Source organism: Rhinolophus sinicus, linkage group LG05 (assembly GCF_036562045.2).
Source record: "Rhinolophus sinicus isolate RSC01 linkage group LG05, ASM3656204v1, whole genome shotgun sequence".
Classification (NCBI taxonomy): domain Eukaryota; kingdom Metazoa; phylum Chordata; class Mammalia; order Chiroptera; family Rhinolophidae; genus Rhinolophus; species Rhinolophus sinicus.
The window spans coordinates 30,944,917-30,970,710 of record NC_133755.1 but is presented as its reverse complement, the minus strand read 5'-3'; the positions used below and the strand labels follow the sequence as shown (position 1 = coordinate 30,970,710).

Here is a 25,794-nt window from a genome sequence, read left to right as displayed (position 1 = left end):
TGGCTTGGGCTGCCAGGGGCAAGGGCGGCGTGACCTGGTCACTGTACGCTGCTAGCAAGTAGAAGGAATCTGAGCAGAGATGCCCCGGGACGGCGCTGGCCTGGCCGCAGGGGCAGCTCTTCTCCTGAGGGGTGTAGTTCAGAGTGGAACTCTGCCCCCCGCTGTGGACAACAGGCCCCGTCTCGCTCCATGAGCAGGAGAGAATCTTGCAGCCCAGCCACTGGTTGGGAGTCCTCTGTCAGCAGGGCCTCAGTCAGAGGCAGTGGGTACACTGGGCGGGCTGACAAAACTGGTGCCATTGCCAATGGATTCTCTTTCAATAAGTGCTCCTTTTTTTATTTGGAGGAGAAGTGGCATGCTGTAGGGGAAAGTACACGGAGGGAGAACCTTCCTGGCTAGCCACAGTTTCTCCTCTGGCCTTCAGCATTTAATTCTGTCCTGGCTCCAACTTAGGTCCCCTTCTCAGTAGAATACAAGTCCTGCAGTTCATTCATTGTGCCCCGAAAGACAGTTTAGAGACCACCCACCGTTCCATGCCCCCCCACCCCCCCACAGCCCCGCTATCAGAGTATTGCTTCCAGACACAGAGCCCTGAGGAAAGTTCAAGTAAAGGAAATGCAGTTTTCTCCATCTTGATACATTGTTACTCAGTTTATCGGCCCTAAAGGATTGGGCCACTGAGTTGCCTGGCTGGCCTCCCCAAAACATGGCACTACCTCTGAGAAAGATGTCTGACCTCCAAAGACCTTAGGACCAGCCCTGACAGGCTCTTTTGAGTAGGAGATTCCAGCCTCACCTGCATGGTGGTGGGTGAGCCTGGCTTCTGTTAGAAGTAAAGCTGGCGGGAGGCAAGCAGAGAAGATCCAGCTGGACAGTGACGTTCTTCCATGGTAGTGCTGGTGAGCCTGCTGGAGGCGTAGGGACGAAGTCACTCTGCAGTGGGCCTTGAAGCCTGACGGTTTGGCTCAGTGAAGAAAGGGGAGAAAGTTGTTCCAGGGTGGACCAGGAATAGGTTCTGGGGGGAAGGTGGTGGGAAAAGAGGCTGACCAGGCCCAGAATTTTGAGCCTCGAATGCATGCTGAGTGCACTTAAAGCTGAGATTTTTAAACAATTGCTTGCTACCGATGGCCCCTACTAAATTTATTAGATTGGTGCAAAAGTAATTGTGGTTTAAAAGGTTAAAAATAATCGCAAAAACCACAATTACTTTTGCACCAACCTAATACCTTATAATGCAAAAAAACCCCAGTATTCTACACTCCCCTGTTCTATGTCCTTTCTCACTCAAAGCCTCTCAGCAACCTGCAAAACCTGTCTTCTGTTTTGGGCCGGAAGAGGCTCTGGCATTGCCCATGGCCCCTGGGACTCCAGATGTTCTCCCTGCTGGGAAGGAGCTCATTTAAAAAAATCCAATAGTTAGTAATGAGATACAATTTTCTCTCAAAAGCAATTACATCTGCTAATTTGTTTGCACGCAATTGGTTTTAAGAATAAATTCCAGGTTCCTTATAATATCCCATAAATCATATCAAAAGACATCTTTCTCCTTACGCATTTTATTTTTAAACAGATTCAGATTTTAGCCTTTAAATAGAGAAGGTTCCCAAAGTACAACATTCCTCCTTACCGTAGATGTGAGTTTATATATGAAATTCCAGATGTGATTAGAATCCTCTTTATGTTGTTGATAGGCTAGGGGGTGCTGCTAGCAGCAAACTCCCTTCTGCCACTTCCAGGTGAGAGACAAGTGAAAAAGTGTTGGTGCTTCTAGATAACCTGTGAGGTTTTGAATGGAGTCTGAGAAGCAGTTAAAATGAAACAAAATAGTATTAGCTAACGGAGGCCCACCACGTACGCCTGGCCCCTCTGTGTGGGGAGGAGAGGAGAATGGAAGGGAGAGTAATGGGAGAAGAGGCGTGGAGAGGTGGAGAAGAGAAATAATTCTAGAGTGTGGAACTCCTTGACGGTGGGGGAGGTGGGAGGGGACATAGGGCTCATTCTAAAGTTGGGAGTCCTGGGACCTGAAAAGGAGTTCCAGAAGTGCTAAAATAGAACTGGTTATTTCAAAATTCTACTTAAACCAATCCTGCATCAGAAAAAGAGGGCTGCCCTACCCCTAGGACCCAGAACTCATATGTTATCCTTCCCTATATTATGGGGTGCATTAAGTTAGTGGGAGAATAGACCAGCAAGCGTAAGAGGACTTTGCTAGGGAGATTTGTTCCCAGTTAACTAATTTCTAGGGCACAGAGGACTTGTAACTAGGGCTCCCAGAGCCTGGTATGTCCATATTCAGGCAGACCCTTCTTGGAACATGATGTTGGGTTAGGAAGGTAATTTCCTCAGGAGTTACAGTCAAACATCCAAAATGATTCTCCTTAGTACAACTACTGAACAGGAGGTTTCCAGATACGCTCAAGGATTTATCTTCAAAATATTTGTGCATCCATAGTCATAGCAACATCATGCATAGTAGCTAAAACATGGAAGCAACCTAAGTATCCATTGGTGGATGGATGGGTAAACGAAATGGGGTGTTTTCATCTAATAGAATATTATTCAACCTTAAAAAGGAAGGACGTTCTGACATATGCTACATGAATGAACCTTGAGGTCATTAGGATAAGTGAAATAAGTCAGTGACAAAAACATAAATATTGTGTGATTCCAGTTACCTGAGGTACTTAGAACAGTCAAAATCAGAGACAGGAAATAGAACAATGGTTGCCAGGGGTTGGGGGGAGAGGGAATAGGGAGTTGGTGTTTAATGGGCACAGAGTTTCAGTTTTGCAAGATACAAAGAGTTATGGAGATAGTAGCACAACATTCTGAACTTATTTAACACCACGGAATTATACACTGAAAATGATTAAGGTGGCAGATTTTATGTATATTTTATCACAATAAAAAAATACACGCAAAATAGATGATCTTCAAACCACTCACACCTGATCAGAGGCAAGGATCCCTGAGCCAGAGGAATAGAGAAACTTGCAAATGGCTACCTCGGTCCCTTGACGATTCTTCACATGTAAAGATGGAGCAATTCTTAAATAAAAGGCAGTGGGAAAGTTAGATTCTATTTATGAAAATGCCATGTAGAAAAAAGTTTTCAGGACTGTGCTGTGCCTTTTCTTAAGAACTGAAGCCCACCTAAGCAGAAATTCTCTCACTTTCCTCAAAATGGAGTGGTGACCGTGACTGTGGGGGAGTCAGCATTTCTCAGGAGGTTTTGCTCTGAGGGTTCCCACTCCACGTGCTAGCATGATGGAGGGGTAATTCAGTGCACTAAATGTGAGTCCGAGGTTCAAATCCCTCTCTGCCACTTACCAACTGAGGAATCTTGGAGACATGACTTAAGCTTTCTAAGCCTCAGACCCCTCATCTGTGACGAGGGTAGCTTTTAGCGAATAACAAACTACAGTCATGTACCACTTAACAACGGGAATATGTTCTCAGAAATGGGTGGTTAGGCGATGTCGTCATTGTGTGAACATCACAGGGTGCACGCACACACCTAGCTGGTACCGCCTACTGCACACCTAGGCAGTATGGTACAGCCTGTTGCTCCTAGGCTACCAGCCGCTGTGGCATGTGACTGTACTGAATACTGTAGGCAATTGTAACACAATGGTAAGTATTTGTGCATCTAAACATACCGAAACATAAAAAAGGCACAGTAAAAATAGGGCGTACAAGATAAATAATGGTACGCCTGTATAGGGCACTTAGCATGAATGGAGCTCGCAGGCTGGGAAGTTACTCTGGGTGAGTCAATAAGTGAGTGGTGAGTGAGTGTGAAGGCCGAGGACATTGCTGTCATCACTGTAGACTTTACCAACCCTGTGCAGTTAGGTGATACTTAGTTTATAAAGCAACATGAGATCAAATCAAACACAAGAGAAAATGATGCAATGAAGAGACGTGGTACACGTGAAGTGTATGAGGCTGCTGTCGGGGTAAGACAGCATACTGTTTTACAGCAAACCTTTTTTACTGTAAGTAGAAAGAGTGCTAAAATACGATAAACAGTATAGTGCCGTAAATACATAAACTAGCAACATGGTTTTTTATAATCATTATCAAGTATCATGTACTGTATTTAATTGTATGTGCTATCCTTTTATAGGACTGGCAGTGCAGGAGGTTTATTTACACCAGCCTCACCACAAGCACACGAGTAAGCATTGTGCATGATGTTAAGACAGCTACGATGTCACCAGGTGATAGGAAATTTTCAGCTCTGCCATAATTGTATGGGACTACCACCTGACACTCGGTGTCATTGACTAAAATGTCGTGATGCCGCACATGACCTTACCTGAAAACTTGGTGGCTTCCAACAGCAGCACTTACTATTTCTCGTAATTCTATAGGTTAGGTGGGCAGCTCTTCAGGTTTGGGCTGCCTCGGATGGGGCTGGACGGTCTAGGATGGTCTCACTCCTATGCCTGTGACCCCGTGTGGGATGGCTGGAACAGCGGGGATCTTGCTCCACCTGATCTCTCATCCTCCAGGAAGCTAGCCTGGGCTTGTTCACACAGCATGCTTCAAAGCAGCGAGAGGGGGCAAGCCCTGATGCGTAAGCAATTTTAAAACCCCTGCTTGCTTTGTGTTCGCTAATGCTCCGTTGGCCAAAGCAAGGAGACAGTCAATATCCAATTCAAAGGAAGGAGAAACAGACTCCACCTCTTGATGGGATGAGGTTGTGAGTGTGTGTGTGTGCAAAGAAAAATCTATTTTTTGCAATCTGCCCCAAAGGATAATAACAAAACCTACCTCAGTGGGTTCTCATGCGGCTCACACGAGATACCACATAGAAATAAAGCACTCGGCATGATCCTGGCACATAGTTGGCCTCCATGAATGCGAGTTTTCTTCCCCCTTTATCTCCTTCTTGATTAAGAACACATCTTTATGAAAGACACGACGGATCTGTTGACTCTAATTCTATTCTCTTTCAGAGCACTTGGAAATTGAAGCCATGTGGGACTTAACAAGAGATCAAATATGCCTTCGGTGTCCCAGGGCAGCAGCCCTGTCCCCAGAGCCTGGGGCGGCCCCTGTGATGGGGCCTGCCCGGCCTGGTGCTCTGGGCCCTGCTCCTCCCAGCCGGCTGCAGGTCAGTCTTGTTTTCATTACAAATTGCTCATAAGCACACACATCCCCAGATGCCCGCATAAAAGCTGGTATTAAAATTGTGTAATGGTGCTGTGAGCCTTGTTATGATTAAGGCAATGGTAAGCTGTTCCCCAGAGCTTGGGGTTCTAGTGGGGGAAAGCCCAGGGAAGCTGCACATACTCCCCAGTGAGACACCCTCTCCCCACCCCCCGTAAGTCTGGAAGGAGAAAGATACTGTGCTGTGCAAGCTGAGGGTGGATCAGTTATCAAGGGAATAAGAATTTGTGGGGGACAGAGATCTCTGAAGAGGGAGACCCCACGGGACAGAAGAGCAGCATTTGAGATAGTCAAAGGACTCTGTTGATGAGTTTTTCTGAGGCAGCCACCACAGTGCTCGGCAACCCCTGTCGTGGAATACTATGCCTTGCATTTGGATGGCACTTCACAAGGGACCAGGCTTCCTGCTCTTATTGGGTCTTTTCAGCCCAGTGAGCTTGGCAGGAACCTGAGCCCCATTTTATAGATGTGGACACTGAGGTTTGAAACCCAGTGTTGTCATTCATTTACTAGGAATGCTCTTTCCTCTGTGTTTGGTGGCGCCTCCTGCTCCCTGATCCTGAACCAGCTGTATGCAACGCTGTTAGTGCTGATGAAATGTTAATTAATGACCTCTGGAACGTGCACTCTTCAACAAGCATGACTGTGTATTGTGTGTGTGATTATATATTATATGATAAATTATCCTGGGCGCCTTGCCATTGTAGCATCCAGAGTGCTTACAATGGCTGATGCAAATCTCATAATGAATAATGGGATTGATGGAAAGGAGAAGCTACAAAAACTAAAGGCTGGAGGGCAAAAGAAGTTGCAAGCTAGGAAACAGGCCATTGCTTCTTAGAACACTGAGCAAAATGGAAGAGAAAGCAAGTGATAAGCCTGAGGCCAGCGTTTGGAAGGCCAACATCATAATGATATAATAGTTAACATTTATTAAACCTTTTTCGTATGCCAGGAATTATGCTAAAGGTTTATATGGATTGTTTCCTTTCCTTAGCACCAGCAGCACCCCCAAGAAGCATCACCACCTTGTTTTGTGCTCCTTCATATCCGGTCTTCTTCTTCTAGGCACCAGGTTAAAATTACACTTCCCCACACCCTGCTGGAGGCAGGGCCATGTGACTAGTTTTGACCAATGATTGGTGAGTGGAAATGATGTACATGACTTCTGGGCCAAAGCACTTACTAGCCTCCGGGAGGCCCTCCAGAATCCTATTCTAATCTGGGAAGTATGCGGCAGACAGGGAGGACACTTGGCTGAAACAGCCTGGATCAGTGAGCCTGGATTGCGTGGGGGGACAACTGCTTTGGGAGGTCCCGAGACCTGGAGCTAAGGAATAGCTTTGTTAAGAAATAAACCTTTGTAGTTTTAATCCACTGAAATTTTGGAGTTGTTTGTTACTGCAGCACAACCCGGCATATTCTGCGTAGTGGACACTCATTTTATAGATGAGGAAACTAGGGCTCTGAGAAGCTCAGGAACTTGCCCAGGGCACACAGATCATCAGTGGGAATACCAGCATTTGGACCCAGATATGGCCCCAAAGCCTGAGCTCTTACATACCATGATATGATTCCACACACTAAAGACATGACCGATGATGAATCCTGAAAGGGCTTTTCAAACTGGAGGTGACCTGTTGACAGCAAGGTCTGTGGGAGCCTGACGTGGCTGAGACGTGGAGGGTGGGCTGGAATAGGGGGATGGAGCACACACCCTACTCCATAGTCAGTCACTACGGTTTGTGCTTGTTCAGCGTCTGCTTCTGGAGGGGCAGCCTTGTCACCCACCATCCCTGGCATTGTCACCACTGATATTTGTATGTCTCTGAGGAGAGGACAGCAAGAGCTGCTTCACCTTGGGAGCTGGAAGAGGCAGGATGGGAAGGGGCTGCTGATGTGGAGGTGGGGGGAGATGCTGCCAGAGAGAGAGGGGTCCAAGAATTTCTCTATCCCACTCCCATGTCAGTCACCACAGCCCATGGCCCTGATGGCTTACTCAACGCCATCTTACCCTGACTTTCTCCTGGTGGAGACCTCCTCTGGAGCCCTACCCTACCCTACAATGAAGGCCATATACCCAGGGATGGGGTTTGCCATTCTGATGGGGTTTTACTGTCTATCTTAGCCAAACAGTTGTGGTGCTGATTTATAGGAGTATTTCCAAAGCTCACCTGAACAAAGGATCACCTGGGGCCACAGTTCATCATGTCCCCCGGCCCCCAAAGATTCTGATGCAATCGTTTTGCTATGGGGCCTTGGGTTCCATGCACTTAACAAGCCCTCCAGGGCACCCCTACCTCTGGCAAGGATTGGAAATAGCGACTCATGCAGTGCCTAGTGTGACTGAGCTGTTTGTGGAGTGAGGTTATATGGTTGCTTTGGTGTCCTGCACGTAGCACAGGGTAATTGTTTTATCTATTTAATTTCTTACATTTCAAAAAAATAATCTTTAGTTTGAAAAAAAAGAAGTGTCCAGTTTTTTGTTTTTCAAAATGAAAACCCCTGGTTTATGATATACCTCAATACTGTGTTTCCCTGAAAATAAGACCTAGCCAGACAATCAGCTCTAACGCGTCTTTTGGAGCAAAAATTAATATAAGACCTGGTCTTATTTTACTATAATATAGTAAATATATTTTACTATATTTTATTATTTACTATCTTTTACTATATTTTATTATTTTACTATAAGACCAGGTCTTATATAATATAATATAATACAGGGTCTTATAATTTTTGCTCCAAAAGATGCATTAGAGCTGATTGTCTGGCTGGGTCTTATTTTGGGGGAAACACGGTATTCCCTTTGAGAACCCTATGTGAGAAAAAAATTCAAGCTATGTGAGAAATAGCTTGAAGTCTCCCTCCCGGGAATATCTGTGATTCTTCTGAGTAATTGTGTGTTTTTTACCTTAGTGACACTGTGACTCTTGGAACTGACAGTATTATCATCTTTGCTCTGGCACCTGGGAAGCCCACAGCCAAATGTATTGTAGTTCCCCTTAGCAAAGATTTTATGTAGCAACCAGGACGCATCTTATTTTTCTACCCTCATTTCTGAGTCATTTGTCCTAATATTTTTTCCTATCTTATGCACACCTTTATAAGCTTACACAAATCCTACTTGGAATCGGTTGGGATGGATATTAGTAAAGATAATTTTAGGGGAATAATTTCACAGAATCGCCGGCTCAGAGTTTTATCTTCTAGGAAATACAGAAGCTCAGAGAGAGGGAGTAGAGCTTCTTCAAGATATCCTGTGGTACATATTGGGACGTGAATCTCCTGGGGTCTTGGGACAGAGGGAAGCAGGTTGAGACTGAAACCAGGCATCCCAATGCAGGGCAATTTCTGGAACATCGTTCTGTGGGGAGGGCTGTGTGGTGGGTGGGCTGCTGCCTCCAGCATGGCAGAGTTCCCTCTTGCCCCCAGAGAGTTGTTTAGCACCCAAGACACTCAACAGTTGGGAGTTAATTCCTTTGGGTCTTGATAATTCTTAGTTTTTCAGGTTCTCAATGAAAGTGCAAATATCCCTGGGAAGGGAGCAAGCTTCAGGTGTCTCAGCTAGTTCCAGGGACTCCCCAGAGGACATGGGGAGCAAAGTCCTGGGAAAGTGCGTGAGCCGGGCTGTCCCCATGCTTGAGGGGTCGAGCTGACAAGCGTATGTGTGTGCCCGGGTGGGAGGAAGCAAAAACTAGCTTTTCCCAAAGGCCCTGAGCCCTACATGGGCCTCCTTCAGCCCAGGACTGTAATACGGGAAGAGGAGAAGAAGAACGATGGAAAAAAGGCCTGCTTGGCAGCTCTGCCAATGCCTGCCCGGGCAGAGTCCCCTGGTACTTCTGTGTGCCTTTGAGAAAGATGGTGCCGCCTGCTCGGTTTTAAACTCTGCCCCACGTCCCCTGTGAGGCAGAGGGAGCCAGAGAGCTCAGAGGAGCTTCTCACCTCTATAGTGTGAGGCTGTACGAGGAGGCCCAGAACGAAAATGCACTGTGGGGAGAAATGTTCAGAGCAAGAGCTCAGAAGCGGAGAAACCCCCTAATTACAGTTCCAGGTCTCATTACCTCTCTGGCTTCTTGGCTCAAAGGTCCCATGACTGTAGAGATTCCAGCCTTGTGGCCTTGTGGCCTCAGTGTCCCTGGGGGTACCCGACCCTGCCCCGGCCCTTCATGAGACACACGTGTGCGTGCGTGTGTCTGAGTGTGAGGGTGAGGCCTGGTGGACACACAGAGGCCTGCCGACGTCTATTACATGGAGAAACATCTGTTTTCTGCAGAACATCCACCGTATCAGATGTTTTACTGCAAGGAACCCATTTTTTTAATAAAATGAAAATGAGACATGGAAATCAAGGTAACCACATTTTAAATGTTTATGGAAGATAAAGGTTTAACCACAAGTCTTTCATCAAATGGAGGACAGTAGAAAAAAGTTTAGGGAATGCCCTTTGGCTGTCCTCGCCTGTATGGTGAAACCTCACAGAGTCTCACCTCATATAGTAGAGGGGCCCTCTGGGCAGCTGGAAATATTTAGCAATGTGTCTAAATGTTGTTGCACAGCAGCCCCACCATTGGGCCTGTCCAGCCACAACTGTTGGGAGAGAAAGATTTGCTTAAATGAAAAGCCCAGACTCAAGTGTGATGGGCGAACGGCACCCCGGGGTATAGAGTACATGGCCTCTGCTGGGAAGATGGGCTCTGAACTGATCCCTGAGCTGGGCCGGTGTGAGCAGATGGAGACAGGAGGGCCCAGCCAACTTGCCCCTTTGTTTCTGGTTTCCTGGGGCCACTGGGGTGCTGGGTCAGAGCAGGAAGGCCCCTCCATCTCCTCCCTGTGAAAACGGGAGCTTTGGGCCTCTTTCTGAAGTTGTCATCTTAGATGTCCACCTCATAGCCCCTTAGTGAAAATCTCAGTCCCACCGTCATTTCCACTGAACAGTGTCACTGCTAGTGAGTGAAATAAAGCATTTTCTCTGCGGTTACATGGTCATGAGGGTGGAAAATAACCCTATTACCCATTTCAAGGATTCTTCCTCCCAAGGACTAGTACGTACTCATATTTTATCTTATTTTTTTTTAGCAGAAAGCTATTCCCATGTTACAGATGCAGAGAAAGGGGGGGATCTGACACCTCCGACACAGTTCTGAGGTTGCGTGGAGCACAAAGCGAAGGGCCGAGTCTCCCAGATGGGGTTCAGAGAGGAAAATGGGGACTCGTGATGGGCTCCCCTCAGGGCGGTCCCCCTCCCCTCCCTTCCTTGAGGTCGTTCCTCTTTGGATCTGAAGTAACTTTTCCATTTTAGAGCAATCCCTCATCTCACAGTCACCATCGCAGGGATTTATCGCTCTCACCATCAGCCTTGTGTCCCCCGAAGCACATAAAGTGTAGGATGGAGTGAGGGATCAAGTTGAATTATGTGACTGGCAGTTTACAGTCGGGGCCCCCCGGACATCCGATCCAGTGTCTGAGCTCAGTTACCACAGCTCTGTGCAACGGGCTGATTACACTCTCCTCAAGGGGGTGCGGGTCTTGAGGGCGAGGACACTGAGGATGAGGGAGGGGCCGAGAGGGCTGCGAGGGCCATGTGGCAGCTGACTCTGGGCACCCTTTGGGTCTCCGTGGCCTCATTGCTGTTCAGATCCCTGAACAGTTCCAGTGGGGGTCGTAGTGGTGGGGCTTGTTGGAGGAATGAAGTGAGATGGAGCCCAAGGGGGGCTACTTTGATGTGCCAGTGAACTAGGTTTAGGGATAAGAGGAAGAAGTACCTTCCTCCCACCAGCTCCAACCCAGGCCACGTTCATCTCGCCGAGTTCGCAGGAACTAAACGTAAAAGGGTTTTCAACGGAGGCAGTGAAACCAGAGGTATTTCCTAGACTCACAAACCTCTTAAGCTATCAGATAAACTGGATGATTCTGCTTGGCCCCGAGCTCGGTCTTTATTAGAGCTGTCATAGGCCAGCTGCTTGGCAAAGAGTCACCCACAGAACAATGATCTGATTTCTTAGCATATGCTAGCGGAATATTTGCAAAACCCTGACCTGTGCCACTCTGGCCAGGGTCCTTTCCAAGGGTCCTGGGAGGCTGAGACTATGATTCTGGGAATCCCAGGATGCATGAGGCCAATATGGAAAGGCTTAAAGAACTCTGAAAGTTTCTAGACCCAGGTGTTAGAACAAACCAGGCCCAAGGTCGGATCTCAAGAAATGTCTGTTGAATGAATCACTTCAAATAGGAATCAAGAGACCCAGATCTTGGTCCTGGTTCTGTCCTGTTTTGAAATAAAACGTGGAACTTCTGAGCATCAGTTTCCCCTTGGGTGAAATGGCCTGCAAATACCTGTCCTGGACACCTCTGAGGGCTGCTCTGAGGATCAAATGAGAGAGTGAATATGAAAGTGTGTTATGTCCTGCAGGGTCTGCAAATAGTTGTCCGTACTGCCCTGTTCCTTTTGTGCTCAGAGGTTCCTCTTGATAACCCACCATGACCCGTGTTCACACAAAGGCACCCAGCCCTTCTCAGACTGGTTTCTCCTCAAGTCATCCTTCGTGTGAGCCTTTCCACTGCTCTCTCAAGCACGCGCGCGTGTGTGAGGTGTGATCAAACAATACAGTGAATGTCTAAATTAAAAAAAATTATTACAGCAAAAGAAAAGACACATTGCCATTAATCCCCCTCAAAGTACTCCCCCTCACTTTGAACACACTTATCTCATCACTCTTGCCACTCTCTGAAGCAGTTCTGGAAGTCCTCTTTCGTGAGTGTCTTTAGTGGCGCTGTTGTGGCTGCCTTGATGTCCTGAATCATTTTGACTTTGGGGAAGAGCCAGAAGTCACATGGTACCAAATCCAGTGAATAAGGTGGATGTTTTTATTTGACAGAAATTGCCATATACCAGAAGTGATGTGTGACACGGGGCATTGTCATGAGGGAGGCTGATTCACGGCACACTTTGAAACACACCTTCTCTTAACGGTCGCTCATACCTGACTGACTGCACCAAACAAGTTGAAACTTGTCACACACTGTTACTAAGGTTTGACGCACCATTTCCCATATTGAAGATCCCTGCCTTTCCATTGGATGGCACTCGGCAGCCGCATTCACCGTATTTTGTGATCACAATGGAAAGGCTCCGTGCCACACATCACTTCTGGTATGTGGCAATTTCTGTCAAATAAAAACATTACAGTGTGTCCTCATCCACCTTATTCACCGGATCTGGCACCATGTTACTTCTGGTTCTTCCCCAAAGTCAAAAGACCATGAAAGATAAACGTTTTGAATCAGGACACTGAGGCAGCCACAACAGCACAACTAGACACTCAGGAAAGAGGACTTCAGAACTATTCAGAAAGTGGCAAGAACGATGGGATAAGTGTCTTTGAAGTGAGGGGAAGTATTTTGAGGGGAATTAATGGCAATGTGTCTTTTACTGTAATAATTATTTTTAAATTTAAACATTCACTGTATGTTTTGGTGAGAGAGAGAGAGGGAGAGGGAGAGGGAGAGGGAGAGGGAGAGGGAGAGGGAGAGGGAGAGAGGGAGAGAGGGATGTGGGTAAAGATAGGATCTAGTTTGATTCGGGGAGAGCCCTTCGTTTTCAAGATATTGGTTCCTCTCAACATTTAGACCTCAGGTCTCTAGTGCAGCCCAGACAGCCACATTTGTCTCCACACCACCCTCTGCTGCCAGCCAACTTGAATCAGTTTCAACTTTCCAGGAAGGTGCAGTTCCTCTTCTTTGGTAATAATAAAATAGTGATGACTCCTCTTGTTCTAGAACTTTCTACTTAGAAACCATTTCCCAATAATAAAATTGCTGCCAATGTCATAGTCACAAGGAAGGGTTAAAGTTTATAACATATAAAGAGCTCTTCCAAATCAATGAGAGATAAGTCTCCCAAAGGAAAAGTGAACAAAAGACAAGAATTAGCAGTTTGCAAAAGAAGAAATGCATCAATCTCATTACTTCTCTCTACGGGCCAATTCCACTTAATGGCTGAGGAAATTGAGGCCAGGAGAAGTGAAGTCACCAGTTACACAATTGCTGATCCTGAGCGAGAATGAACCCCGATGAATTTAGAACCCAGAAGGGGTTATTATCATTCTCATTTTATAGACGAAAAGGCTGAAGTTCTGTCCATCTCCATTTTTTTTAAATTGAAACTTTATTTACGTACATATATTTTTTAATTTTATTGGGGAATATTGGGGAACAGTGTCTTTCTCCAGGGCCCATCAACTCCAAGTCATTGTCCTTCAATCTAGTGGAGGGCACAGCTCAGCTCCAAGTCCAGTCGCCATTTTCAATCTTTAGTTGCAGGGGCGCAGCCCACCATCCCATGTGGGAATTGAACCGGCAGCCTTGTTGTTGAGACCTCGCACTCTAACCAGCTGAGCTAACCGGCTCCCCCTGTCCATCTCCATCTGAACCTACACAACTTAAACCTGTGACTGTCTGCTTATGACATCCTCTTAGCCAGCTTGCTCACTAACTGAAGAAGTGGTGGGTATAGGAATCTGAGAACTGGAATTGGGGGTGGGGGAAAGAGAGGGCTGGGGGTGCTTGCACAGACGGAAGTTAAAAATTGTCAAATGTAGATTCTGCCTCTCCCACAGTCGCTCAGCCAGGGAGTGGCCGAGTCAGGCTTCCAACCGGAGCCTCTGAACGCAGAGCTGATGCTCTTGGTGCTGTGCCTTGTGACCCAGCCCTCCATTCGCCCCTGCACCCTGGGATGGGCACGGAGGATACAGTGAAGAGTAAATCCAGCTGGATTTTTGCAGCCTGCCGAGCTGTGGTGGATACCTAATCTGGGGAGATCCCTGATTCCTTGACTCAGAAATTCGCATGTAAGTGCAGAAACCTAATAGCTAACCAGAGACAAGGGTTCTACTAAACCTAATAAGGTTTAATTGTTTCTATTTGTAATGTGAAATGACCTGGCTGGATTGTGGGGCCTGGGCCAGGACCCCTTCTTTCTTTAATATATGTTTGCTTCCCGCTGCTGAGGGAGTCTTCCTGTCTCTATTATTAATATGATATAGGCCTTTGGTTTCCAGTATCATCTCTTTGGAATTTCTGTCTCAGATCCTGTACAAATGAACATTATCCCCTGGCAGGAATGACGTTTTGGAGTCCTGGCATCAGGCTTGGGGCCTGGGGGTTTCATGCAAATATTGCCAGATCCTGTCAGCCTTGGCCCTGTCCTGGGTCAGCATCTCATCACTGGAAGAATCACCCTCCACCCATCCCCCCACTATTAGGGTCTGTGTTTAAATTTGAAAGCCTTGGGGTGCTCTCGCTGGAAGGGAGGAGGCTACTGGCTCATGAGGACTGTCATTCAGTGACTCTCCCAAGACAGAGGCTGAAGAGCAATTTTTCTGAATATCTCAGGCTAACTAGAAGGGGTTGGGGTGGGGTCACAGCTCACCTCCCAAGCTTTTGATGACGACAAATCTTGACTCTTTAAATGAGACTGCTGTACTTCCCACACTTTCCCAAATCACACCACATGTCGAACAGCATCATTGTTGGACATCACAAGGGAAGTTAGCACTGCTACTTATGGCCGGAGGGAGCTGCTGGTCTAAGGGCTCTGGCTGCCCCAGTGGCTGAGAGGATATGTATCTCAGCCCACCTGTAACCCGTCAGGACCTGCCGAGGTGCAACAACTGGCTGGGTGGGAAGCTCTGGCAGGAATATGTGGACTGGCCTACACTGTCAGGCTGCCATTCATTTATATTATATTCGCCTCACAAACATTATTGAGCAACTGTCCTGTGCCAAGCACCATGCTCAGTGCTGGGATGGAGGCCGGAGGGGCAAAAGCTGGGACATATGGTCCCTGCCTCATGGAACTGAGAAAGAGAGACGTATAACTAAGTGGTTCTGTCACTGACTAGCTGAGTGACCTTGGGCAAGTCACTTAACCTCTCTGAGTGAACACTTTGTCGGTCAAATGAGAATCAAAAGCATGTACCTTATGGGACTGTTGTGTGGTTGGAAGGAGGTTTATTAAAGAGAATATTTATTAAACAGCTTTGCTCAATGACCAGCTGGTAGGCAGCACTTAGTGAGTGGGGAAGCATTTGATATGTGGTAAAAGGCTGGTGCAGGGCTATTAGGTTATTATTCCCCATCTCTACTCTGTATCATCTGATGATATTTTACAGTGGTTTCCCTGAAAGAGGTCTTTTAAAAGGGTTACATAGAATTATCTGGGAGGAAGTAGGGATGGGAGAGGAGGAGGCGATTGCTACATGTACTGATTGTCCTTTCCTAGTCCTAAAACTTTCTGGGGAAAGTAGACAAGGCTGCCGGCAGCCGGAGGCTACTGGTCCAAAGCCTCTGAGCTAGTGTAGGCTTGGGGAGTCTGTGTTTTTTGCCAAGTTTTCCAGGTGATTTGGAGGCAGAGCAGGTTTGAGAAACACTGGTGTGGGTGACAATTTTGGGGGTGACTTCCTGTCTCCATCCTACAGCCACAGGTCACAAGAGTCTATAACCATAGATCCTCTGCAGGCCATGTGGGAGCTACTAAGTGACCCTAGCCCTGTGCCACAGCTGATTGGGTAAGGGATGGGTACCTGACTGAAACCTGGGCTATCAGAATTTCTTACCCGAAAATCTGGAATTCTCTGCTAACCAAGAATAGAATTTGTATTTCTCCTTTGAACAAAAGAAATTATTATTAGATTATTATGCCCCATCTCTTACTCTGCATCACCTGATGGTATTTTACAGTGTTTTCCCCAAAAGAAGAAATACAAATTCAGCACCAGCAAGGAGGCTTTTTCCCACTCTGTTGACTGAGTTGGCAGAGAAATAAGGATGAAGTCAGTAGGAGAGGAAGAAAGAGTGTCCCCTGGTTTCCCAATGGCCTTCCATTTTCTGATTTCAGGCCCTTCCTTAGGCCCAACTGCTCTTGCCCTCAGGTTCTGTGAGACCTGCCCTTGCGCATTTAAGCTAGCATGAGGTGGTTTCTGTTTCTTGCAACCAAAACAGTTCTCCTTACTAAAAGAAGGGGAACCTATTTATTTTACTACAAGGGTTTGGAGGATTAGGGGATTAAACCAGGAGTCTGGAATGTATTTAGTTAAAAGTGTTAAATCTCTTATCATCTCACTTAAACTAATTTTTAGCCCAGAGTAGTCTCAGCATTGAACCTGAAGCTTTTACAATCTGCTTCTTATACCTGAGAAACCGAGTGTTCACTCAACTTTACCCAGATGGCAACTTGGAACAATAATGATGATAATATGAGGTGTGGTCAAAAAAATATGGTGAATGTTTAAATTAAGAAAAATTTATTACAGTAAAAGACACATTGCCACTAAGCCCCCTCAAAATACACCCCCTCACTTCAAACACATTTATCCCATTGTTCCTGACACTTTCTGAACAGTTCTGGAAGTCCTCTTTCGTGAGTGTCTTTGTTTTATCCTCCATCATGACAGGGCTCTGTGTCACACACTGCTTCTGTAACAGCAATTTCTGTCAAATAAAAACATTGCAGTGTGTCCTCATCCACCTTATTCATGTGACTTCTGGCTCTTCCCCAAAGTCAAAATGACCATGAAAGGTAAACGTTTTGAATTGATTCAAGACATTGAGGCAGCCATGACAGCACAACTAAAGACACTTATGAAAGAGGACTTTCAGAACTGCTTTGGAAAATGGCAAGAACGATGGGATAAGTGTGTTCGAAGCAAGAGGGAGTATTTTTTTTTAATTAAATTTGTTGGGGTGACAATGGTTAGTAAAATTACATAGGTTTCAAGTGTGCAACTCTGTAATACATCATCTATATTATCACATTGTGTGCTCACCACCCGGAGTCAGTTCTTCTTCCATCACCATATATTTGACCCCCTTTACCCTTATCTACCACCCCCATCCCTCCTTACCCTCTTACATCTGTGTCTATGAGTTTTTGTTTCTTTATTTGTTTGTTTTGTTCCTTTGTTGCTTTCAGCTTTATATCCCACATATGAGTGGTGAGGAGGAGTATTTTGAGGGGGATTAATGGCAATGTATCTTTTACTGTAATAATTTTTAAAAATTTAACTGTTAATTTTAAAATTAAAATTAAAATTGTATTTTTTTAAAAATGTAGCTGTATTTTTTGATCACACCTCGTATATGCCTTATAGTTCAGCTCGCATTTGTAGGAGACCAGAAATACAATCATTTAATTTGTTTATTCTCTGCATCTGCTGTATTCTGAGCATCATGATATATGCTATTTAAAATTGTCTTTTAGTTCACAGAGGGCTCCCACTAGAAACTTTACAACCAGCACTTGTTCACTGTGTGGATAACAGCACCAAAGAAAATGGGTTTAAATTAAAAGAGAATGTAGCTCCAATTGGCAATGGAGGGAGAAGCAATGGGTGATGGGGTGGGGGGTGGGATTACGTGCCCAGAAATCTTCAAGAACAGAGGTGATATGATCAAGACATATGCTTGTCCGATGGCAGTGGCTAAAGCCTTGACTCTTCATTATGTTTTCCTCAGCCCTGGGCTTTTATGTTTCTAAATGATGAAGTTGTCATGTGAGACCGTGACCCCAGTGCACCCTCTTTAAATGATCAGTTTACACTGCAGTGGCCTAGTTTTGGTTCCTGTAATCACGGAAGCTGTTTCCTCACTCACAAAATGAGGTTGATAACACTACTGATGTATTAGTCAGGTTCTCCAGAGAAACAGAACCAACAGGATCTGTCTATCTATCTATCTATCTATCTATCTATCTATCTATCTATCTATCTATCTATCTATCTATCTAACTATATCTAGAGAGGTTGATTTGTTTTTTAGGAATTGGCTCACATGACTATGGAGGCCCAAGTCTAAAATCTGCAGGATAGGCCTGCAGGCTGGAAACTCAGGGAAGAGTTGCAGTCTGAGCCCAAAGGCAGTCTGCTGGCAGAATTCCTTCTTGCTCAGCGGGGGTCAGTCTTTGGTCTATTCAGGCCTTCAACTGGTTGAACGAGGCCCACCCACATTATGCAGGGTAATCTGCTTTACTCGAAGTCCGCTGACTTAAATATTAATCTCATCAAACAAACAAACAAAAAACCCTTCACAGAAATATCCAGAATAATGTTGGACCAAATGTCTAGGCACCATGCATGGCCCAGCCAAGTTAACACACACAAAATTAACTATCACAGTGTGTCTCCTAGGACAGGCCTGAAGAGTTAATTAGTCAGGAAACGTGAGAAGTGTTTTGTAAATGGCAAACTACTCTGTACCACTATGAGAAGGGGGAGCTCTGCAGATCCCTCCCCCGACCCCCAAGCCAAAGGGTCCTGGCACATGGAGGGTTAACTGTCTCCACTGCTCTTCCACCTGTTGTCGGAACTGTCACTACCCCATCTCCCCCCACCCTGACCTTCAGGTGAGGAGGGGCTGCAGAGGGGCCTGAAGTTGCCCGACACCTGATACTTCCTTCCTGCCTGGATTAAAGTCATATTGTCAATATCATGTCAGTGTTTACCAAATTAACAAATGGACTTCAAGTTAAACACCCGGCGATTTGTGAGATGGGTTGTTTTTTTTTTTTTTTTTTTTTTTCAAATGTGACCAGGCTCAGGGGATTACTCACAGGTGATGGGCTCTTTGCCGTTTTGGGACTCCTGGCCTTTAACTTCATGTCACTTTAAATTGCTTTTCATGGAAAACCACCTCCCTGCCATTCCTTTGCCTCCACTGAGAGCCTCCGGGCAGGCATTTCTGTGCACAGCTGGAGTCTTGCCTTGCTGTGGGGGAAACTTCTTTCTTCTGGGCCCAACAGAGACAAATCTCCTGTGCTCAGTGGCTCCAGAATGGAAAATAAAGTGTGTTGAAACACTTCACTCCCCACCAGGAATTTCTACCAATCTAGCTGGGCCGAGCAGGGCCAAGCTGAGTGGAGCAGAGCTTCTAGCCAGTCATTTACGGTCTGCTAATGAGCAACAAAGAAAGCAGAGGTTTCTCCGTAAGGTGGGCATGACATCAGCATCTGATCTGGGCATTCCCTTTTGCGTCTAGACTTGGCATCGTGTCCACAGCCAAACACCCAGGGATGCGACTGCATCTTCTCCTGGCAGTTGGGAGGCCGCCTCCATGGGTTAAGCCTGCTCTGCTTGGAGGATGCGCTGAGTCCACTGCTTCTCAGCGATGGGAGCCGCCTTGACTGACCCCGCGGAGATGGGCACTCAGGCAAGCATGCCTTCGGGAGACAAAGCGATGCATGTCTGCAGCAGGTTTGCATGCTGAGCTTCATTCTGGAGCCCGTTGATTTTTAAATGCTATTTATTTTGGAAAGACGTTAAAAGGAAAGAAAGAAGTGGATTTCAGCACCTTCGCCATGTGTTGTTCTGCAGTGATTTCTGAAAGGCAGGCAGCAAAGCAGCCATTTGAAAAGTGAAAGACTTAGGTCAGTTATTTTTCTTTCCTTGGCTTACTGGACAGCACGAAGCTGGTTTAACTGAATTGACCAGTTGTTTGATGAATCAATCAATCAGCAAATATTTGTTCTGTGAGGCCTGTGAGCGAGGCACTCACTGTTTGATTAAGTTGTTTGATGAAACAGAACACATAGACCTGTCTTCTAGGCCCCTTGTAGACACAATCTAGCTGTGTGCAGCTAATTACTTTACCACCTCTAATTACAGATACACGCTCAAACCGAGCTCTTTTCCTTGAACCTAAAGTTAATCCTGGAAATCTGGTAATGCAATTACTATGCTTGTTTCAACAAGTGAGAGAAGAGGGAGGCGGGAGGGAGAGAGAGAGAATATGAATATGCCCCATTTATGCAGCCCCACATGAGGGCGAGTTACAAAAAGACTTTTATATCCCAAGAAAAACGAAGGTCTGTAATTGAGCATGATTTGGTGTCCAAGAGTTGGCTTTGAAAAGGAGCCGGAACCAACTTTCCTAAGTGGCATTTAATGTACTCCCCATGGGTTTAGCTTTTTCATTAGCTTGGTTTTTAATTGATGTCACAACTCAAAGTCAGGGCCATATTTCAAGAAGGAGGAAAGAATGAAAACACTCAGGAAACACACAAAACAACCAAAAAACTAAACCACAACAGTGAAAAAACATGTCTTTCTTTTAAACATCATCTTAGTATGAGGCAAACTGATCTGTCAGATATGCTTGTCATATCCACATATTTTATAATCCAATATGTTCAGGCAAGAATTTTGGCACGACCTGCCAACAAAACCTGAACTTTTCTTGACACTTTAAAGAGCACGTAATATGTTTGGGGGGGGGGGGAGGGTTCAGATTTGGGGGAGGCCTTAACTCTTTCATTCGTCATCTAAGAGTCCTTTGGGGTAAGCGTCACCTAAGAGCAGCTCGGTGTTGACCAGCCTTGAGCTCCACCAGTGGCTGTGGCTACAGCCCCCACCTGTGGCCACTCCCGAGCATGTGAGTCAGGAAAGCTTTAAACCCAACCCTCTCTCAAGGATGATCTCACATGGAATACCATCCAAGTCAGTTCAATTCACCGAACCACAGAGTTGCACAGGACTGTTTTGATGATCTAATCCAGTGGTCCTCAGTCTTGGCTACACACTGGAACGCTTCCAAAAGGACAAAGACTGATGCTTGGTCTCACCCACCACTATTCAGAAGCCCTGGAGTAGGTGGCTACTGAGAGCTTTTCTAACCCTCCATGTGACTCTAATGTGACGCCATAGTTGGGAACCATAGTCCACCTCTCATTTTACAGAGAAGGAAACTGAGGGCTCAAGATGGAGGCGACTGCCCATGTAAGGGCCAGGACTCGTGTCTAGGCAAATGTCAGCTTGGTTTGCTACGTGGTTGATGAGCACCTATAGAATGCTTAGGCCTGCCCTGGGCGCAGAGGGGTTACAAGAGGAACGTGAAGCCCGCTCCCGGCCCTCAAGGAATGTACGGCCTCGGTGGGGCGGCAGAACTAATGGGGGAAGCCATCAAATGAACACGGTAGGGCAATGTTCAGTTAAGAGCAGAGCTTCATAACATCCAAGGCCAAGTCCAGACTAACGTGTCCTGGAAGAGATGCCAACAACATTGGTTAGAGTAGTAAGTAAGCCTTCGTGGGGTCAGGAAGCCCCAGGCAGAGCTCAGGGCAGGGAGATGTCGCTAGTGAAGGGAGAAGAGGGCACTCTCCAGGGGGGAGAGCTTAGGTGACAACTTGGAGGTTGGAATGAGTGGTGTGTGTGTCATGTGCTTTGCCGGCCTTTGCTGGAGAGAGCCTAGGACCTGAGGGAGCATGTGGGGTATGACGAGTCAGGGCAGAGAGGCTGGTCCACAGCGGATAAGTTAAAGGGTGACTGCCCACACTGGGGGGACATCATTGAAGGTTGAAACTACAAGGCAAATGGCATTCAACATGAAGGGGTCTGGTAAGAATCCTGTTCTGATTGGTTGGTGCCCAAGTCAGACCAATAGTTAAATAGTTTGAAGACCTTCCCTGTATCTCATCCTTGGCCACGTGGGGCCAGGTCCTTTGGGAACATTATCTTGAGCCGTGAACTTGAGGGAGTTGTGCTGTTACACGGAGGAGGCAGCTAGAGCTCAGTCCCTCTTCATGGGCATGCAGAGATAAGTGAGAGAAGAGAGGCTTCCAGTCAATGCTACTAAAAGCACCGTGTTCTCAAGTCCTCAGCCCATTGTCCCATTGTCAGGGCCATGAGATTGGTGGGGCCTCTCTTTCCTTGCACACATGTGCATCGTCTCGCGGAGGCTCCCTTACCCCTGTCTTCTCTTCTCCTTCACTTCTTGTGTGGTTGTCTGTTTCCTCTCTTGAATCAGTGGCTCAATCCTGCCTTTACTGTGTTTTGTATAAGAACAGGCCCAGAGGGCAGGGGCCAGCATCCTGGGCCAAGTAGTAGCTTTGGGAAGCAGAAGAGAGGTGGGGTTTCAGTATCAGATGTCCCTTCCTTCAGAGACATTTTGCTCAGAGCCCCTTAGGAGCCCACAGGAAGACAGGCATTCTTCTTGGGTCCACTCTTCAGCTATGCTGCCTCCTTTCCCATCACACATTTGTCACTTGATCCTTATCACCTCCATTTGCTTTCTAGGTGGGTGCAACTACTAAAAAGCCACTCCCATTCTGCAGAAGTCAATTGTGCTACATTATGTGTGCTTTGGAACGCCCCTGAGGATAATAGTTCTCGTTTCATTGGGTGGCGACCATATGTAAAGAAGATAATCCACATAACATGCTTAAAATAGAGGCTGGCATATAAATATTATTGTATTATCATTGCTCTAAATGAAGAACTTGAGACAGACATGTTCTGTAGACTTTCTGGAAACTGGATACTGGGAACTATTTTGTAACTTGTCATATTACTTAAGTGGTTCTTAAACTTTTCACCAAAGCATCCTACATATCAAAGAAGACTAGAAACACAAACCTAAGGAATCTAGGGGCTTAGATCGATTCCACAAGAGTTAAATGTCTTGGACTTTCGTGTTATCTTTTAAAAAATGCATGCGGATTTTTCGTTTTATTTCTTGATGGACCCATGTTTGTTCCAGTGTAGAAATAGTGGTTTCCCTCTCAAAGTCTTTATAAAATCAGCTTTCCTAAAGCTAAGTGATGCTTATTCATTATATAGTGAGCACATCTAAGGGAGTGTAACTCCCGTTTGAGGGACATGAAATTAGTACACGGCACATCTTAAACAGCCAGGGACTGTTTCCATGTCGGATGGGACTTTGGCTCTCCTACAGAAAGCAGGAGGGAGAAAGTTACACATAAACAGCACCCCCTCCCTGGGAAGGAGGCGAGGCCAGCTATGTGAGATGATGATAACTTCATCCCTGAAAGCTGGCAGCTTTTTGTTCTTGGCAGACCCAGAGGCCCCTCTATGTGACTCTCTGGGCTCCAGACTGGGGGCTCTGTTCCCGCCAAGCCCCAGGGGGGCCACAATATGAAAGATGTAGCGTGACTTGGTGCCTCGAGGCAGGCTGTGTGCTGAAACGGAGGCGAGACAGACTGTCAGCGTGGAAACCATGCGGTGACAGCTTCCTTCACCCTCCAGACCTGTCAGCTCATGGGGGAACTGACAGGCCTCGACTAATAAGGTAAACAAAGGCTTTAGAGCATGGAGGAGGAATGCCGGAATTCTTTCTTTAATGTTTCCCTATTCATAACATGTCACAGAGTTAATGCCTGGCCCAGTGGAGGTAGCAGTTCCTGGCTTTTAAGATCTCCCAAGGGTGGTGAGTAGAGAGATTGGAAGTCCAGAGACTGAGCTCAGAGTCAGAGCAGCTCTCTCATCGTTGGGCAAGGCATCTGGCCACTTCCCTGGGAAGTCCATGGCTCCTGAGGTTACATGTTTGAGGATAGAGTCCAGACTCTAGCCTGGTGGTCGAGGCCTGGTCATGGCCATCGTCCAGCTTTGCCTCTCTCTACTCCAGTGCTCTTTACACTCGCTCACCTTTCACATCCCAGAAGTTCAGTTCTAATTCTCCTGGGGGACCTAGACAGGTTCCAGGAAAAGCTGCCTCAGCTTTACCTTCTCTGAAGACTAGCCAGTGTGCACGCTCCCATTTGGCTTTGGATCTAGAAAAGCCACAGCTTTTCTGGATCAAATCCCTTCCTACCTTGGGTGTTTCTGCCTCCTGGACCTCTTTCCTATGCTCCCTCCCACACTCCCCCTTGCAAGGCAGAACCCCTCAGCAGGGCTAGGATGGCAGCAATACAGTATTTCTGTGCCATTACTTAAAAAGACAAATGGCCTGTTAGTTTTTTAGGATGTAATTTAAAAGCCATTTGTCTGGTGGTAATAACTGGAAATGGACTTCCACTGTAGGCCAGTAAGACTTCCTCCAGGAGTGAGAGATCAGCTCATGGGGACCTGACCAGTTGGCTGTGGCTGTTTTCAGACTTACCCACTGTTTCCACTGGAAAGCCCAGAGAGGGGGTGAATGGCAGTTTGAGGAAACTGTGAGCTCACAGAGTGCTTTAGAGAAAGGCAGATACCTTTCTCTGGAACCACACAGTTACTCTTGTTTGTCTTAAACAGCGAAACCTCACCAATCAGAACCCTTGAAATCTGAAAAGGCTGGGCGTCATCTTTGTCCTCTCTTTAAGAATCTGCAGGCAAATTTGAGTTATCTGGCTTTTGTGCACCTCAGAAGTGACATTTCTCAGACAACTGAGGCTTTTTTCTGTCGACAGCAAAGCTTTTATTTTAACCATTCAAGATAGACAGTTTTCAGGAATATATTAGCTGCACCTCTTCTCCAGCAGGATTCTTGCAGAGACATTAAGTGTTCATTGATGAAACAGGGCCATTATTTTGAATGTCACTTTTAAAGGCTTTGTCTTCTCTTTGCTATTCTTTTGTTCATTATATGCTATTTTGCAATTACATCACCCCATCTATCGTGGTATTTAATATACATCTTCTCCTTATTTAGTGGGAAGAAACGATGAGAACATCCCAAATGGTAAAATAAATGATGATGTGTTCACTCAGTGGCTTCCTCTGTGACCTTTGAAAAGGATGTAGAAGGCTATTGATATAGAAATGAGAATAGCGCAAAGAAGTTTATGCTATATCGCTACATGATGCAGTAGGCTGCTAAATAGTCTGTACACTAGAATGGTCCCTATGCCTGGGGATCCTGGTGAGCTCTGATTCCAGACTGTTCAGATCTGCAAATAAAGATGCCAGAATACTTACCCTTAGATGAAAGTTCGGTGCATTCAATTAAAGGGTTCCCGGCAAAGGAAGCAATACTTGCTGACCACCTACCACGTGCCAGATGCTGTTTTAGGAACTTTCATCATGATCTCTGTTATCATCCCAATGATGACACTGAGGTTATCCTTGTTCAATGGAGGAAGATGCTAAAGCTAAGAGAAGTCGTATAGCTTACTCCAGTTTTCTCACAGGGGAAAGACAGTGGAGCTAGGATTTGAATATAGATGTAACCGATTAGCTGTTGCCTCAGTAGCGCTGCGTGATGCATAGCAAACAACCGCAAAACCTCAGTGGTGGGCAACAGTAAGTGCACATTGCTTACCCTTCTGGGGCCAGCGGGGAGTTAGCCAGGCACTTCTGTTCTGGGCTGGTCTCACTCACACGTCTGGTGCTTGACTGGCCATCGGCTGATCTAGGCTGGTCTTCTCTGGGGCAACTGAGGTGACTCAGTTCTGCTCCACAGGTCTTTCACCCCTCAGCAGGCTACGCTGGGCATGTTCTCGTGGTAAATGACAAGGTGGAAGAGAACAAGAGGAATCACACAGGCCCCTTGAGGCCAGGCAGGGAACTGGCACATGGTCATTTCTATTGGTCAAACCAAGTCACATGATCAAACTCAGAGTCAAGAGGCTCTTTTATGGAAGGAACTGCAAAGTTATGTCGCAAAGGGTAGATACAAGACAGGTGGAAAAGCTCTCAGCCACATACAAGTTGCCCTTTTCAAACAGGTGCTCTGAGATCTTCATTTAGGCATTCATCTCATCTTTTTGAGGTTTTGGTAAAGTATGTGTGCGGTGGGGTGGGGACAGGAAAGTTGTGAGGGGAGCTAAGGAGAGGAAGGAGACAGATAGATATATGTTTAACCAAAATAACAACATTCCATAGTATGTTATTGGCTATATGGAGGGGAAAA

The 25,794-nt window shown here is 46.3% G+C and overlaps 1 long non-coding RNA gene across 2 annotated transcripts in view; it reads left to right on the top strand.

The window, feature by feature from the left end:
* LOC141571824 (uncharacterized) overlaps positions 1-25,794 on the top strand; it is a 95,363-nt gene that overhangs the window by 31,767 nt on the left and 37,802 nt on the right. For both annotated transcript variants that reach the window (XR_012496881.1, XR_012496880.1), the window contains exon 2: positions 4,965-5,122. This is a non-coding gene — a long non-coding RNA (uncharacterized LOC141571824). The remainder of the gene's footprint in view (positions 1-4,964; positions 5,123-25,794) is intronic.